General features: G+C 33.0%; 1 pseudogene; it reads left to right on the top strand.

Annotated features, from left to right (window-relative positions):
* Positions 1 to 19,046, top strand: part of LOC149575809 (uncharacterized) — a 72,462-nt pseudogene that overhangs the window by 29,941 nt on the left and 23,475 nt on the right.

Here is a 19,046-nt window from a genome sequence, read left to right as displayed (position 1 = left end):
CCAGATGTTTGGTGTAACAGGATCAAAATGTACTAGTCATTTGAGTTCTTAGTTTTCAATATTGGAATCAAATTACAGTGTCATTCAAACTTACCATATCTGAAGGGATATAGTGGCTAAAAGTTCATATTAGATTCGTGGCACTGAATATGATGGCTAGAAATTGCATATCAAACCTATGTAGGATAATATTAGTCTTTCTGTTGCAGATCATACTTCATATCATACCTTAAAGTGGTCATTTACTAGTCCAAAGTGGTCTACGGAAGCCTACAATAGCTAGCTAACATCTGGATGTGATACATGTTGATTATATGGCATTAAAACCTATGGATTGAATTGTTACTGTAGACACCTAAATTTGATTACACTATTTTGGTAATCCTATTTAGTTATCTAAAAAGGCATTATTAATTAAATTTCTATTTAATTAATCCTTTGTCATCCCCTAGTTGATTAATTTAATTAATCATCTATAGTCCTAATTGATAAATCAAATAATCTATTATTTATCAATTAAATCCTTTTCTCCTATCTAATTCCAAAAATCTCCATTTATTAAATAAATCTATTTGATAAATGAAATCCTCAAATTCAAAAACCCCTAACCTATCTCTAATCCTCCATTTAGCCTAATCCACCCCATCCACCCATACTAACCAAGCTTATCCACTAACTCACCCACCCTCATTAATGCCATCCACTTGCACATCTCTAACATCCCTAATCTAATCCTAAACCCAAGCCTAATCCACCCCCTAATGTTGTCACATTCCCTAAACAAGTTTAAGACTTTCCTAATCCAAACCAAAGTCTTCCCTCAAAAAACCCAACCACTAAGTCATGAGTGCTCTTACAAAACATAAAAGACTCTTACAAGCCCACTCATGACTCTTACACCCATCTTCCACACTCTTCCCTCTTCCACACTCATTCCTCTTACATCCCTCTTACATACTCAACCCCACTCATCATGCCTTTAACCAACCCTTTACCCTACCCTCTCAGACTCATCCTCCTTGTGACAAGTGTCACCTTCCCATTGGTGCTAAACAAGCACAATCCATGTGCTCTCCTTTGAGTGCATCCTAGCCCTCCTTAAGCCTTCATCCATCCTTGCATCTAAGCCCTCCATCCCTCTACCCCTTAGCCTATAAATTGAATCCCATCCCAAGCCATTTCATCAACAATCTTTGAGCTAAAGTTACCATGCTATTTTGAGAACCAAAGCCATCAATCTTACCCTTATAATGCCAAATTGAGAGCTCACAAAGCTACCAATTTGCCATTACCCATCTCCATTGAAGTAGCTTTTAAGCATCTTGAGCATACATCCACAGCAAAAGGACACATCTACAGAATCAAGAAAGCATGGAGTGTTTTGTCTTGTGAAGTTTGCACTTCTTGTTTGCTTTCTTTGTCTAAGCATATATGTGAATTTAGTTTTTTGGTTTGTGAATGTTTACTTTATTTGTTAATGTTCTTTGCATACTAAATCTTGTTCTACAGTTACAGTTTGATTTGTGACTAATAATAGGTCTGTAATCTCTCTTTTCAGTCTTAGTAGTAAACAATAAACTCATATTTTGCCATATCATTTAGCTGTACATGTTTTGATTCATTGCATAGTCATTTCCTTTAATCATTTGTAATGTGTTATCATAAACAAGCATCACAGTGAACTCAGCCAAAGTCAGATCAGAATTGTCAAACTCAGAAACATCACCATTCCTGGGAGTCCAAAACATACATCAAACCAAAAAAAATGGAAAAATTGGATTGGGTTTGGGTGGAGATCTTTCACAATTACTTATTGATGCTTAATCTATCTTGTGGTCTTGAGGATTTGCAAAACCTCATGGAAATTAAACTATCATGTTTGAATTAGAAAAGAATCGGCGTATAAAATAACAGCAATAAAGAATATAATAGAAAGTAACTAGTATGCAAGTATTCTTCTACTAATCTCCATATAAATTTGTTAAGAAGATACAGCAGTAATGGTCTTCCCTCGTCAAGTATGCCAATCGTGAGATGGATGGACTAAGGGTTCTGGTCAAAGGCTCATTCCATGCCCTTGGCCTTGGTTGAGGAAGAATATCTCTGATCCATTATTTATCTGATTTCCATCAGACATCATATTTGGGATCAATTTGAAAATGTTTGATAAAAAGATGCACCAGTACTGGTTCTATCATTAACTATGACAACTACAAGATGGTAGACGTCCTACCATTCTCATGGCCCAAGGGGCCATATGACTTGGACACTCATTATGTGCCATTGAGTTTAGTTGAGGAGGACAGTCTCAACTCTCCCAGCATCCTATCAAGCTTTTCCACTGAATTCCTAATATGGTCAGCTATTAGAAGTATGCAGTGAAATGGATACAAGTGAATTTAGGGTGTTCTTTTTTCAATATCATTTGTATAATGATCATAAACCCTCGATACAATTTTCTCTAAATTGAATTGCAATTACGTATTTTATATATAGAATACTATTTATAAATAACTTGTGTTGTGGGGACTTGTTATTTTTGGGCAAAACCCAATATATCCCATAAAGAGATCATTATGCTGCTTATGCAAGAGCCCCATCATTCTGAAGAATCATACCATTTTTGGTAGGCACCTAAAAGGAAATTTCCTTAAGGAGTTGATCTCTCCCTCTTACAGGCTATGTACATTGAGGCACCTTGATGATATTTAACTAATATTATGCATATAGGTGTAATGATTACTGACTTTTAGCTTGTATACAACTTACCTGTGATATAAATTGACTTTGCAATTGCAGGGTAATTTGTAAAAGAGCATTGCAGCAAGAACATGAGAGCACCATTATATGTAGTAGTCAATCTAATGGGAGCCTAAAAAATAGGAATGATGGTGATTCAAAATCAATTAATTTGGAAGGAGAATTCATAACTCTTCAAGATTCATCAAATTTAGATTTGGCAAAAGTTTACAAGGAAAATTGTGAAATCCTTTCTGATGTATTTAACAAAGCAGTAGAGGAAGACATCCCTTTGGGAAAAGTATGAGAAATAAAACTCTAATTAAGCAGGCAAGCTCTCCATGTGCTCTACACCCCACAGGTAAATCTACTCTAACAAATTGAGAAGACTAGGAACTCTTTTGGGGATTCACCTTATCATGCATACTAATAAGTGAAAGCATATGATAACGATTCAATTGATAAGTACTAAAGAAAACTATGTTTCCAATAGACTCCCTAAAAAATGTAGTTAGGCCACCACGAAACAAACCTTGTACCTGGAAAATTATGCACCAATGAAAAAATCAAACCGTATCTTGTATAATGAAGGATACCATGTGAAGAATTTATATTGCATGTCTACAACTACATACCAAATAGTAACAACAATTTAACACCTTACCCTTTCATTTCTAAGAGTTTTTAGTGCACAGTTCAGAGGCCCAGCATATCTTTACTGATGCTTTCTCAGTTGCCTATTGTCATTCTCCTGAACTTGAAATCTACACTGCAAAACAACAAATAGTCAATGGTATGGAGTATAGAGTTCAATTTATATACATACAATAGATACAAAGTCTAGTTCTTGTTACCTTTATGAACTCTACTGGCATAGTACAAAACTTATTAATGCTCCACCAAAAGCTGTAGAAGGAACAACAATCTGAAGTTTGGGCTTGCCGCTGCTAGGATCTCCTCCCTTTCCAAAGAACCACCATGCCAAATATGATCACATCAGGACTGCAGACATAAACTATGCACTACAAAGAGGAAAAAGTACATCAAACAGTTTCCAATATGCCTATGAATATGCCTATGAAGATATATCTGTATGAGCAATGTTAGTATGCTAATAGAAACCAAATTTAAATAAAGCTTCTACAAACTAAACAAAATTCATAAACTTCAAGATAGACTAAGATGAGCTCTCAATTGAGAATATGAGCCATTAATGGGCTCTCTCAATGAGAAGCTATTTTGTTGAGTAGCTTTGTCTAAATAGATAGGATGTATGCTCAAGCTTATGCTTCAAAAAGGGCTTCAAATGGAGTTGAAATTTGGGTGTGAGTGTATGGTTTTGATGTAAAATGGCTTCTTAAAATGGCATTATGACTTTACTTCATGGATTGTGTTGTTTTGCAAAAGGGAAGGATCCAATTTATAGGCAAGAGGCTTGAGGGTTTGAGGGCTAAGATGCAAGAATGGAGAAAAGCTCATGGAGGGCTCAAATTGCATGAGAGGAGAGCACATGGATTGTGCTTCCTTACAGCCAATTAGGGAGTGACACATATCACAGGGTGAGAGGATGGAGGAAAGAGGAAGGATGAGTCAACAAAGGAGGCTCAAGGGATAAAATCTTCATAAAGACCCTCATAATGGCTTGTAAGAGCAATAAAAGGGCTTGGAAGAGTCATTTATGGCCTAGTGGGCTTCATAAAGTTTTATGGTTGGGATATTTTGAGGGAGATGAGAGGAATTTCGACTTGGGCTTGATTAGGAAGGTTTTAAGCTTGCTTAGGATTGTGCAAATGATTAGAGGATGGATTAGGATGGTTTAGGATTAGCTTAGGGATAGGCAAGTGGATGGCATTTAATGAGGGTGGGTGAAGGAGGAGATATTTGTTAACTTTGGCTTGGGTTAGTAAGCTTTAACCCATGTTTAGGGAATGTGACAAGGTTAGGAGGGGATTAGGATTAGGTTTAAAGACATCTTCTAGAAGAGTCTAGATAGGATGTGGATAAAGACTTTCTAGAATAGTCTAGAACTTCCTAGGATGAGGATGAAGACTTTCTAGAAGAGTCTAGAACTTCTTAGGATGAGGATGAAGACTTTCTAGAAGAGTCTAGAACTTCTTAGGATGAGGATAAATTAGATTTTTAGGAAATAAATAAAGTTTTATTTATTTCAAGGGTTTGGGTTGAGGAGATATTTATTAAAACTTTTTTAATAAACATGAGGATTAATATTTAATCTTAATTAAATATTTTGAGTTGGGATTAGGGGTAGGAAATGATGAGATTAGCCTTTAATCAAAATTAAAGAAGGATTAGAATATTTTGGAAGAGGTTAGTGGTCTTAAGGAAATTGGCCAAGTTTTGGGCAAAAAATAAATTTTTTATTTATTTTGGGTTTTTTGGTCAATTTATTAATTAAATAATTAATAAATAAGGAAATAATGTTTAAATAAGATTTAAACATTTTTGGGAGGGATTCCTTAATTAAATATTTTTAATTAAGATAAAGGGATTTAATGACATAAAAATAAATTAATTAATTAATAAATGATGATGTCATCAGGGACTTTTTTCAGAAAATAAAAATATTTTATTTTCTAAAGGATTTTTAGGTGTCTACAATATCAATATGCCTACTTATCCAGGTATATCATTTTCTTATGGATAAAGGACAATCTACTGAAAAAAGAAAAGACCACTTTTTACAAATTCACACAGGTATAAACCCATTCATTATGGGAAAGTAGAAAGCAAATCTAAAGTACTAGTGATGCAAATAAAAGTATCTAGCATCCAATCAGGCAATTCACCTTGAACATTCATCCAAGTTCCTCAACGCACTCCATAACAAGTTGTTGGTCTGCTAAAACTTTTCTACTCTTCATAATTCTTACAACTGATGCATCAATTGCATAACGTCTATCTTTATCCACATCCTCAATCAAATTTTTTTCCTCGTCCACTGGGTGGGAGTGGAATCTGCAATCAGAAACCAATTCCCATGTGATCTCCACATGCATTAGTTTTTGTTAAAAACAGATAGGCAAAATAGTATACAATTTGTTATATCAAAGTTCATACCTTAATTCTCCTCATCTTATTAGTGAATTTTGAATTGACTTCGAAGACATATATTTGTGTCACAGTTTTTGTATGTGGCTCTTTATTGAGAATTTTATGTTTCGCACATGAAAGAGAATGTAGCAATCTAACAATATCTTCATCAGTCAAATTCAATCGATTCTTAACTTCTGAGTAACTTAGCCTTTTGGATGCATTGAATAGCAACAATTCTGATGCTTACGTATCATAACCACAAAGTAAGTTACACAAGGAAAAAGAAGTGAATTCCAAATCAATATATCAAGGAAACTGACACTGATAAATGTGATAGTTACAGTTCTAGTTAGCTGCAAATTAAGATGAAAGATGAAAGAGATTTCTAATGAAATACATTATAAGATAGTTAGCTGCAGTGTTAGAACTAAATAAAAAGATAGGTGACAAGACAGGAGAGAATTAATCCATATGAGATACTATATAGGATGTAGCTTTTTAGTCACATAGTACATTGTTGGTAGTCATTTTTCACTGTTCATTTTGATAAAGAGATTATTTTTAAAATTATTTTATATAATTTTTACATCTACATTTTGAATCACACTTCATAATCTATGATTATGAAAAAGACTATGATTATGAAAAAGATTATGATTTCATAATCTATGATTATGAAAAAGAAGATAGTGATGAAATTATGAAAAGCTTAGCTGACCAAGTTTTGGAGAATCATTATACCACTCATTTTGTTCTCCTCAAATTAAAATGAAAAATACTAAAGTGCTCAAAGCATTCAAGCACATAAAGAAAGAAGAAAAGTTAGTATGGTGCATCTGTCATAAGTCATCTCTTCTGCTATCAACCAAAACAAATAGTATTAGAAAGTTTGCAACAATTATACATCCAAACCATTTAATTGTCACCAGTCAAAATAACCAAAATGCCAACATCATTGATGGCCATGCCTTATAACTGTTATAAAAGCTTTCAAGTACATAAGCTAGATACTCACAAAGTCCAAGAATAGGAGGAAGGTTGGCCAGCTTGGCATAACTAATGCCATGCAAAATACAATGAATTAGTATCATACCTTGAATAAGTTCCATTTTCACTCTAAGAAAATAAAAATAAATGTTACCCTTCAAGTAATGAAGAGTATTAGAATGGTAGATCATTGAATATGATTCAAACTATAGAGAAAAGAACACGGACTAAAGTTTCCTTGCATGTGGTATGGCGAGGCTGGCTATAGTTATACCAGAGATAAGATCTGACTTGAAAAATTTCAAGGATGGGAAAGAGATATTGAACTCCCAAGAAGCACTTTCTTTTTGTTGGTTGGTTGTTAAACTGCCTGAAGGGGTCATCAGGAAACAAGGTCTCCTTCATAGCCCCTTCAATGCAATGAAGTGTGCTTTCTCGAGGCCTAACACTAACTTTATGAACGTATTGCATCTCTAAATCATTCTCAGCCATGTTACAAAACCCACTAGAAATGACTCTCCCCTCATTATCCTTCATTTTCACATTCACCCACTTCCTTTATGCTGCCTTCTCTTCTCTTCTCTAAAACTGAACTAAACTTGAAAAGACCTTGATGCAGATGATTGTATTGAAAATCACAAGTGTAGAACTTGTTGTCTCTTCATGAATGAAGAGGCAATGAGAAGTGGGTGTTTCCACTAAGAGGAAGAAAGCAACTTACTCTATAATAGGCCTTCCATAGTGGAATGGGGGACCCCATAGCCAAATGCTTATTTATCTTTGAAATATTTTAATCCAATGTCTTCCTTATGCACCATATTCCTTCTGCCCATCTCCACTATGAGTTAAAATCCATCCACATGGTTCACAAGCACATTCAAAATCTATTTACAATATTTGAAAAAATGGAAGAAGCTTTTTTCCATCCATCAAAATCACACCTTTGACAACCATTTTCATTGCTCCCTTGTCCACATAGAACATGCCAATAGGAGATACCTTTCTAGTTCTAGGCCATTCATTGGCTATAACTTTACTCCTCTTTCCAGGCACTGAGATTTTTTAGGTACATTCATGCAATTACAGAAACCTTATAGATCATTAATAATTGATTTTTTAATGTTGGTTACTAGACTTCAATAAGTGAGTTGAATTTAAAGGACTATTTAGTAACAAAAATATTGTACCTTCGGATGGATGTAAGTTCTAAACATAGCAGTATAAGTACCCAAACTATCTACACAAAAATATTTTTACTATTTACAATTTGTTTTGCATTAAAATAATTTTATAATCAGGTTTTCTTTTTAATATTTGTATTTAAGTATATTTACGGGATATTCATTAGTGAGCATCATAGTTAAGAGTCTTGGTTAAAATTTCTGATTTTTGTTTCAGTTTGTTGTTTGTATATCAACTTGTTGTTTATCAAGCTTAATTCAATACTAATGAGTTTGAAACTTTGCTATAATAATGATTAATAATAAACTTTATCATTGTTCAACTCAAGAATTTATCATTAGCAACATATCATTATTATATGACTTATAATCTTCTTATTCATGTTTGAAACCTATCTTCTCTACCATGCATTCAACATTTATTATTATTACAGAGATATTGGAAATCTAAAACTAAAACCAATATACTAAACCTGTCAACTTTATATATTAGTAAATCCATTTACTTTATTTTGTATTATATTTTATATGAGAGTTTTATTAAAATTTCCATTTGTTTGTTTCTTTTATATTAGACATTAGTTTATAAAAAATTAAAAAATCTATATCTATTATTTAGAAGTGTCATAAAGTTAAACAAATTTAATTATAATGATAATTTGAATAAATAGCATAAACAATTTAAAACATGAGTCCATAAAAATTTACATGCACTAGCAGCTCTATGAATGAATTGAATAAATTAAATTCATATTTATAATATAGCTCTGATTAATTTCATAAAAAACATTTCACATTACAAATGCACTTTTAAGAAAAGTTAGTACAACTAAATCTATTCAATCCAAAAATATTGGAAGGCACTCCATATTATAAATGCACTATTCATTAAAATGAGTACAAACTTGTTCAATCCCGACATATTGAAAGCCATTCCACTTTATGAATGTACTATTCACTACCTTTGGTAAAAAATTATTCAATCCCGGGATATTAGAAGGTCTTCCATATTGTAAATTTGTTGAGTTTCTTTCATTCCATCTATTCCATATGATGATTATCAGGAGAATTTTCCAATAGAATTTAAAGGTTTTCTTTCAATTCTCAATGTCTATCCTTCGATAAGGGACTTAGTAAATTTGGACAAGGTCCTTTCTAGGTTCAAGTATTTTCACAAAGAGGAACATGAGAAAATTTTGGCCATTGAGGGGGGGTTCCAGATACTTCTATGCTATGAAAATAGTATTAACTATTTAAGTTATTACAAGCTCAACACAGTAACCACAAGTACACTTAGCTAGTTTGCTAAAGTCTTGATTCCCAATTAATGGGTTGCATTAAATGCAAGCATGTTGCAATTGATCTTAATATTAGTGTTAGTAATGATTTGTTTTATTGAAATCATAGATTGGTGAAGCCAATGGCAAGAGCTGTTTATTAATGAATTTTTAACTGAAATCATGTATCACTGAAACCCATGTTAAAAGCATTCAAGTTACTAGATGAAACTTATTCTGTGAGCCCATATATTTGAGTTGCAAATTTTTGCCATACAATCTTTCTCCATCATCATATATTGACCATATCAACTTCATGCAAAATTTATACAACTGTGGTACTCGGTAAATAACATTCATTCCTTTGCATTTTCTTTGTCTTCTGCTTCATTCACATTGACTGTGAAAGTGTACTCTTGATCACACCCAAGCTATCAATCATACATGAAATATAGTGTATATGTCTTCTCTCCAAGCTTTGAAGGTGCAGTAAACCCAAGCTTGACTTTAGTCTTCCTTTGGAGCAATACCCTCTTAATGGCCAGTAGCTGATTTCTTTTTAAATCCCCAATTACTAGCCACCATACTTCTTCCTTTGCTTTGGGATACCTTGGTGCATCAACTGGACCCAACTCATGTCTACCTTCAAGATCTCTTTCTAGAGTGACCTGCACTATTATATTCTCTCCAGCCCTCACATCATCACTGTCAACTATGTCATATGCCAAATCAATGTTTGGGAAGTGATTACAAAAATGAGCAATGTCTAACAGCTACGAATCTATCATTTGTAAGAATTCACGCCTTTCATCATCCTCCATCTCAATTTCATAAAAAATAGTTTCAATGTTTTTCCCTAGATTTTCATGGCACTTCTTAGCAAGTTCCTTGGTGAAATGTGGAAGTTGTAACAGGACAAAATCATGGTCCCAAAGACCTTGTGTAACCATTTGGCTCAATTCCATTGCTGCAAGAGCTGGATTGAACCAACCATTACTAGAAATAACATTCCCCATAGCTTGAAGAAGCTAGTTAGTAGAAAGAAGTTCGCTGATCTAGTGTTAGGTTGCCAACTATGACATGCCTTGAAAAGTGAACTTACAACAATGCATTTTCCTTTACATGTGGATCGGTATATTTTGGTTTGTCAATAGAAAACTTTTGATGATTTATCAATTTTCTTATTGTTTCTTCTTCACCTAGCCATATGGGAAGCTGTGAATACTCTGAGGCAGAAGCAAGAATTTCAAGAAGCTCTTTTAGCTTTGTCTTTGCAGACAAGGATGAGCTGAAGAGTTCAATGGTGGTATAGCTAATATAGTAGTAAGATCCTATCATCCCCAGGTTCAAAGGAGAAAGATACATATCATCTTCTATGGCAACACATTTGCTTGATTCCAAATCACTCAACGTACTCTCTATAAGCTCAAAAAGGTGGTCTAACAAATGCCTATGGCTGACACCTTGAAGATTATAGTAATTTGGATTTTGTGTGAGTCTTTGATAGAATAATGTCCAAGTAAGATAGTCTACAACATCCTTCTTACTTTCAATAGTACCCACGACAACTTCAGCATTGATATGATCATGGAGAAAGTAATCTAGATGAATCTCCATGGGAAATGGCTCATATAAGATTTCTTTATAATATTCTTTATGAGGTGCATGGCATAGAATTACACACTTTCTAGCATTATCAAGTAGAGGTCTACTGGCATGCCCCATCATTTGGAGAAGATCAATTATAGGATAGTCTATGTGAGAATTTTCTTGTCCATCATAATACTGTATACCCATGACAATAGCCAAATGAGCTGACAAAGACAATCCCCAACTCATTGAACTGCTTGCAATGCATACCTGAATTGCCCCTGCACTGAACAACTGGGCTACAAGTTGTTGTTCTACCAAAGTAACATTATGATGAAAATGTTTTTATTGGGTTGATGATAGCATTAAACAATCATAGTTCAAAGTAAATAAAAGAGAGAATCTAAAACTAGGAAAGAACTATAGATTTGAGTAGATTTTCCTCAAGTATTATGATTAAAAAGTTTTTGTTAATAATAGAATTGAACAATCATAGCTCAAAGTAAATAAATGAGAGAATCTAAAACCATGAAAGAATCCATATAGATTTGAGTAGATTTCTTTTGACATTATAATGAAATTTTTTTTGTTGACAATAACATTGAATAATCATAGCTCAAAATAAAAACAAAATTCTAAAAAAACCTAGCAAATGTCAAATCTCTTGATAGGGACCTTGCCTACAAGTTTGAGTGGCCTAAGAGGATTGGGGGTTTTGGATCACTGAGGTAATAAGCTTAGAGATTCCATTTTGACGTTCCTATTTTCACACCTAGAAATGCAGCAACTCAATCTACCATAGAATAGTTATACTGTGCCATTTTCTTAACTTCTTTCCACTCTTCTTTTCTTGCATCTCCTTTTATGGCTATCTTTTCTACCATGTTTTCCACTTTCCTTTTCCTAGTACAACTATATAATTGTTCTCTCGCCATACTATACTTCTCTTGGTAGGTACCTCATCTCTCACAAGTAGTGTCCCTAGGTGACTCTAACATCACCTTATAATACCCTTCCAGCATATCTTGTGTCACTTCATAACCCATAGGATGTATGAAGATATTCCATGGGTGAACTACTTTCATGTAGGTATAATCGATCTGTTTCCACAATAAAGAAAATGTTCTCTGTATACTTCTCTATAATTGCCCTTGGAATTCTATGTCTTTATTTCATATTAATCTAAAAACCTTTAATCATTCCAAAGTTACCTTCTATAATTATAGCCTTATTCTACATGTACTAATCAATGATAAGTTCCATAGTGCATTTATCAGACACCCAAGATGAATTTGACATATTAGGGAATTTATGTAAGATATGAAAGTATATATACATAATCAGTTAACCAAATCTAAATGGCTGGATCTTTTCATGTTTGATTATCCTCACATTTTGAAGTAGTTGTTTCCTTATGATCTTGCACACATCAAAATTTTCCTTTGTCTATAACTATCTTATATATAGTTTATATGACTCCTACTATCATTGATATGTGTCTTGAACTACAATATATTTTATATCCCAAAATCTTGGCTAAACATCTTACATTAATTTTCCTAATATAAGACAATTCCATTTCTCTTCAATCCCATTTAGTCCCTATTTTTTCTCAGCTTCCTTCTTTATAATTTTAGTTCAATAAAAATATGTATCGATTCCTTAGTTTTTAAGGTGGTTTGGTATCCTAGCCAAACATATCATCATGAATTTTGCTCAGAATAGTTATTAAACAGATTATTGAGGTTTAAATTATCCATTGTTTTCTGTGGCACAACCTTCTACCAAAGTCCACCATTCTCACAGGGCACTTGAGTCCCTTAGTAAAAGCAGCAGCCTACAATGTCAGATAGTAATAGTCAATTACATATGCATAATAGTTTGTTGTGTTGAGCCTGCACAAGTAGATGAGTTGGCTTGAGGTTGTGGGTAGTTCCCCATGGTCTCCAAATTGATCTTCATATCTTTGTTCAACTCACATATAAGTTATTTACAATAATTAGAAAATCAACCTCTAGCGTTATGACCAATACCCTACGACCAAAATTTTGAAGGAACAATAACATGCAATTAGACTTCTTGATGTATAAATTGGGTTTTTTAAAAATCAATTTCCTTTGGGGAAAGTACTTATTTGGTTTTGAATACTAATGTCGTGGAGTTCATTTCAAATCATATAGTGTCTTTTCAAGTGACATACCATGTGTTCCTTTTCTTTTCTAACAAAATTGGGTTTTCAGATCTTCATTTAGGAATGTACTTCATATCTATTTGGTGGATATTCCAACTATGATTGGAAACAAGCGTTGTCAACATTCTAACCATAATTATCTTTGCAACTAGAGCAAAGATTCCTCAATCTTCAATTTTTTGCTCTTTAGCTACTAATCTTGCTTTGTGCTTGTCAATTAAAACATTATTTTTAAACTTGATCTTAATACTTTTTATAATCAATGGCTTTCTTTCCAATGTCTATCTCTTGACTCAACACATTTTTTCATTTTTCTTTCCTTCTTGCTTCATCATAAATACTTGGTTCACAAGCACTTATGATGTTCTTCTTGCTAAGATTATGAAGTGGACAATGCCTTTCAATCTAGATAATCAATTTCTTCTCTTCCTTCTATAGATTCAATGGGACTTTCAGAGTTTGGCTCAACTTTTTTGGTTATGTGTGATGATATGTAGTGCACTATAAATTTTCTCTTCAATGAAAGGATCAACACCTCTAATTTTCAAATGGCGATCAACCAGAACTAGATGACAATCTAACCTTAAAAATACATTTTATGCCAAATTCCAATCATAGTTAAAGACATTTAGCTATTGGAAAATGGCAAGATTATGTCTGATTTCAGATATGCAATAAAATGGGCAAGAAATGTGGAAGAACATTAAGTTTTTATCCACCAAAACATGATTAAAATTGTATAAATTGAATGTATTTTTAAAAATAATGTCAATTCCCTTCAAAAGAAATATTTTGCATGCAACTTACTTGCTGAAGATGTTTCAAGTTCAGCAACTCTTTAATCACAAGATCCACAATAGTTGGAAGCTTTGACCTGTCTGTCAGCTGTGGCTTGGCTTGTAGCAACCAAAAATTCATTAGTATATGCATCTCAACATTTAAAAAATACATCAAGCAATTCAGGTCAGTTCCAATCTGTAAATTAACTGGTATTTGTTTCTTCTTTAACATATTCAACAATAAAGTACAAGGTTTTTTAGTTTGGACTCTTCCCTGATGAGCATTTCTAATCAAAGCTATAAACTTCTTAAGGCTTCTAATGAGCATGTCAAGATCCTTCTTGGTAAATTGGAGAATTCTAATGAGGATAGAGCCATTATCCAGCTCACTGATGACATTTCTCGTCATGCGACAAAGAATCCTATTGGACTAAGTAGAAGGACTAGAGCCAGCTATAAACATATTCAACAATCAACTCACTCCCTATAAACTACAATATATTTACATATTCAACAATCAACTCACTCCCTATAAACTATAGTATATTTTATAACTTTTTAATTTTACTGGTAACACCACTACAACATGCGCCTTGGTATCACATGGACTCAGAGAGACTAGTCATTGTGACTTCATGCTTTTCCATTGAAAGTACTCACATTTATAACAATAGTCTTAAGACCAATGACACCAATCTCCTTCAAAAATATGTTAGTACTCTTTCTTGGAAACTAATACATTGAATTTCCTAAGCTAAAACATAAAATGATAAAGCATACCCAGGTAACGAGAGATAGGCCTCCTTCTAGCATTGATTTGTCTACAAGCTTTCTTCTAGTAATCAGTTCCAATAGAACTACTCCAAATGCATAGACATCACTTTTTTTTCGTTAATTTCCTTGTCATTGGTTACACAAAGATAATTCTATCATTGGTTGTACAAAGAAAATTATCTAAGTAGAGGTGAATCAATTTCATGGGGGCATTTGTAGCATAGAAAATTAATATTAATTATATCTATTTTCTTAGGATGTGATTTTCTTGGGAAGCAGATATTCCATAAACATAATTTGAAAGCTCAACCTAGTATTTGAGGCATACCATCTACAAGGTATTCTGGAGCTACATATCCCAAGGTTCCCAAAACTTGAAAAAAAAATTTGTCCACAACTCCTCGAACTGTTACAGCAAGACCAAAATTTGAAAGTTGCATGCCATATTAAACAAGAAAGATTGTTATGAAACATACTTTCTATGTGAAAATATTCCCTTACAATCAAATTTACTTACTTTGGCATTGTATTTTGCATCAAGGAGAACATTTGATGATTTCAAATCATAGTGAATGATAGATGGATCACAGTGCTCGTGCAAATGCTTCAGCGCTCTATAATATTTAGTGCATAATGACTTTAGATTCTATTGTACTGTCTTTATTTTTAAAAAAGAAAAACATGGAGAATCTACTCTTGGTTCAAATCATTATCACTATTGGCTCAAAACATTTTCACTGAAACTAAATGAATAGGCATCAAAAAAGAGATAAAACAATGCCAAAACAAAGGATGGTCTATTTAGAAGTTTTAATAGCCCATAACTGCTTTAGGAGGCTTATTGAACCTATTTAGAATTGAAAGTGAATAAAAATGGGATACGGTTAAGAATTGAAAGAGAATAATAAATGAGTATAGAATCTCACTTGAAAACAAATATATCTAAAGATTTAATGTGATGAAGAAGATTGGAAAAGAAAATGCCAATGAATAGAGTAGATCAAGATGTAATGATCGTGTGGACAAAAATACAATCAACCCATTACTCTTCCCATCAAAATAAATTCTGAACAAACCCTTGTAACTGCTTCTCACTATTTTTGTTAGCACCACAATGAACAAGAAAATTGACTGTGTGGAAAACAAAAAAACTCTTTGACAGGAATTTGTCTCGAGACAAAAAAAACCAAAGCTGTTATGTGTTTTCCATAGCTGTATATATTTGTTATAAGTATTTGTTGTTGTATCAAAAATTTGAACTATTAATGTCAGATAGAAATGGTAGATTTATTCCGATCCATGGCATGAATCTCAAAAGAGGCATTGACTACTAAATTGACAATCTCAACAGTAATTTATTGACAAAAGATGCAGGGATGCAAGGTTTCACAGATGGGAACGAGGGTTTAAATTTGGAGATGGCAGAGGGATAGTGGGTGAACAATGGTGGAGCACTTGTAGGGGTGGTGTTCCTATATAATATAACATTTTTGTGAGTTTTCATGAAGGTGGCATTCTTATTAGAAATGGTTAAATCATGTTACAAATTCTGAGGGAAGTGCTTACCAATTGGTTACCAATCTAGCCTTTGACATTAATTGAAAGGACTCAAATAAGACCGAGCTCTGATACCACTTGTTACAAATGTTGTTGCCATTACACCAAAATAACGACCTATTAGTGCTCGATACAACTAGACTTATAAAATCTACAGGAAGTAGTTAAATTGGATTTTGAAAGGAACATTGATGAATTTGCCTAACAAATTTTTCTAGAGTACACGTTGGAACAGTAATTTCTTACATATATTCAAAAGTTATTTCAATTAAAATTTGTGTTTGTCCAAAGGCTTCGAATTAAAATCCTTATAGGTGTTGTTAGCAATTATAGTTCGTGATCAACACATTTAACAAATGAGTTAAAACAAACTCTCTACATTGCATCCACAATAGTTTAACATTTTCAACTAGTTATCCAAAATATAACCAAGGGAAATAATCTCACAAGTAGGACAATTCTAATCAAATATTTTAAGTAGACCTCGCCTATAAACACAATTCACCTCAACAACTGAGCTAACATCAAGAGGAAAAACAAGAGACATATAGCTATAGAACCTAGCTCACTCACAAGCAAGAATGTGCCCTCATCAGCAATCCTGTCAGCATTCTTCCCCAAAGATGGAGATGAATCTTTGATCAACTATTTCTATTAGAATGATATTGTAGTATTTACCCATAATGGTCATTTAAGTCACCTAATGCATAGTTCAGAATATCATTATTGACAACTATTGCTTAGGGAAAAAAAAAAAGGGTAAATATATGAAGGGAACAAAATGATCAAATATCAAACATTGCAGGTAGCCACACATAAATCCCATATCACATTTGCATTGTATGTTATGGGCAGTAGTAGTTGTGGATCATTTTAGACCTATGACATGCCAAGTGTCCATTTTATGTTAGTTTGAGCTTCACTTGGTTTCAAGAATACTATAATATTCTCTACTTAACAAGGCCAACCACGTGAAGGTGGAAGTTCATCTGGCCTCACCCCCCTCCCCCTAACATCAATCTAAATTACCCATTATCATCTAATTACATACTTCATTCATTCATCCATCCATTTATGAACTATAACATTCAATCAATACAATCACATAACATTCATTAATATGATATAAAATTCATTAATACACAATACTAATCAAAACTTCATTAACACATAACAATATTCATTAACATAAAATAAAAATCTGTATTAATACGCATCATTCATACATAATTACTTAAAACAAAGTTCTTTCATCATCCAACAATGTTTATCAAAGAAGATTTTTAAAACATCATTTCCATTTTTAGTTTTTCTGAGCTCTCTTAAGAAACGTGCTCATAGGAGCATCCATATCTGCTTCATTCTCCTCCTCTTCTGGCATGTGTAATGTCAAATTATGATGGCTCCTTCTCTTTGGAGGAGCAGGAAGTTGCTGCACTAAAGGGGGCTCTATTGCAAGAACAAGTGAATGGGATAAATTGGCATACTCTTTTTCTTTTTCTAACTGTTACAAGTTTTTAATTAAGTATGAGTACAACATAAAATGCATTTTTCTTACTTGACAATGCCACATCATGTACATTAACATTTTGATCTGCCACTGTGTCAACAGGTTGAACACTTGGAACATGGTCCACTCCTTCAACATGATGTTCAACATGCTCTGAAATATTCAAAAAAAGGATACACATCGAATTCCAATTGAAGATGTTAAATTGTGTTCATAATTGCATAATTAATTTCCAATAGCAAATTAATACCTCCACCACTATAATGCACATCATAGCCTTGGTCATGAGCAATTTCTATGGTAGGATATGAAGGTTGCAGTAAAATGTTATGCACATTGTTATGTAGTCAATTTACGTTTAAAACTAATACCAAAAAAGAATCTTCTCAACTATTTAATTTCATTTACTTTTCATCTAACCAATTTACCTAGGAGATATCATTTTGTGCACTAGATTCTTGGGCAAGGCTTACAAATTCTTCACATAAGCGTGCAACCACAACTTTATAGCGTTCCTTCAAGGCAATTTTCCTATCTTCATCTGTGACCTCCACATTGAAATCTGTGCCCTATGTTTTTTTCTTGATAACGTCAGTTTTCCATGTATGGTTTCATTAAACAAAATTGTTTGCAACATTATATTTTAAAAAAATAAAAAATTCATTGCTCTACTTACAAGTCGAGACTGCAGATTCATATAGCCACCAAAGCTAAGTTTGTGTTGGCCAACCTTTTCTACTCTCGCTTTTGTAGCCACAGATGTGTCCTGCAATCTATGAACAATTTCAAACATCTTTGATTATATATTTACAAATATCAATAATTAGTGCATGATTACAATGTACTTAATACTATAATGACATACCTCTTTTTGCCATGTGCTGCTTCATTATCTCTATCTTCACATAGTCTTTTCTCCTTTGCATCTTTTATTATTTCATTCCACTCCATCGGTGGAATCATAGGAGGACGGTCGTACTTTGGGTTATCCTTAAGAGCCCTTCTATATTGATCCGTCACAGTCTTTATATGCTTTGCTTCTCTTTTTAGAAGTAGGCCAGTGTCAAAAATGTTTTTCCCAAATTTCTCCTCAATAGATGCAATCAGCTGATTTTTTAATTCCACAGCTTGCAAATTTCACCTTTTTAAAAACGAATAGATTGTTAGATCAATAACTTTAATATATTATAATAAATAAAATAAAAGAAAAATTATGTAGCAATGATATGAAACTACGTACCTTTTACATATGGTGGGTCCAAATAGTCTCAATGTCATATGAAAAAGATGTTCAAAGAAAGCATTATTACCTACAAAAACATAAAGGATTAATTAGTCCAAAATGAGTAATGTAAAAGTAAACTAAATTTACACTTTAAATAATATCAATTTTAAAGCACCTGGAAG

The sequence above is a fragment of the Cupressus sempervirens genome, chromosome 2 (assembly GCF_028749045.1).
Source record: "Cupressus sempervirens isolate cs-2001-9-10 chromosome 2, ASM2874904v1, whole genome shotgun sequence".
In the NCBI taxonomy this organism is placed as follows: domain Eukaryota; kingdom Viridiplantae; phylum Streptophyta; class Pinopsida; order Cupressales; family Cupressaceae; genus Cupressus; species Cupressus sempervirens.
The sequence above is the reverse complement of the archived record's forward strand: the minus strand, read 5'-3'. Positions and strand labels throughout refer to the sequence as shown.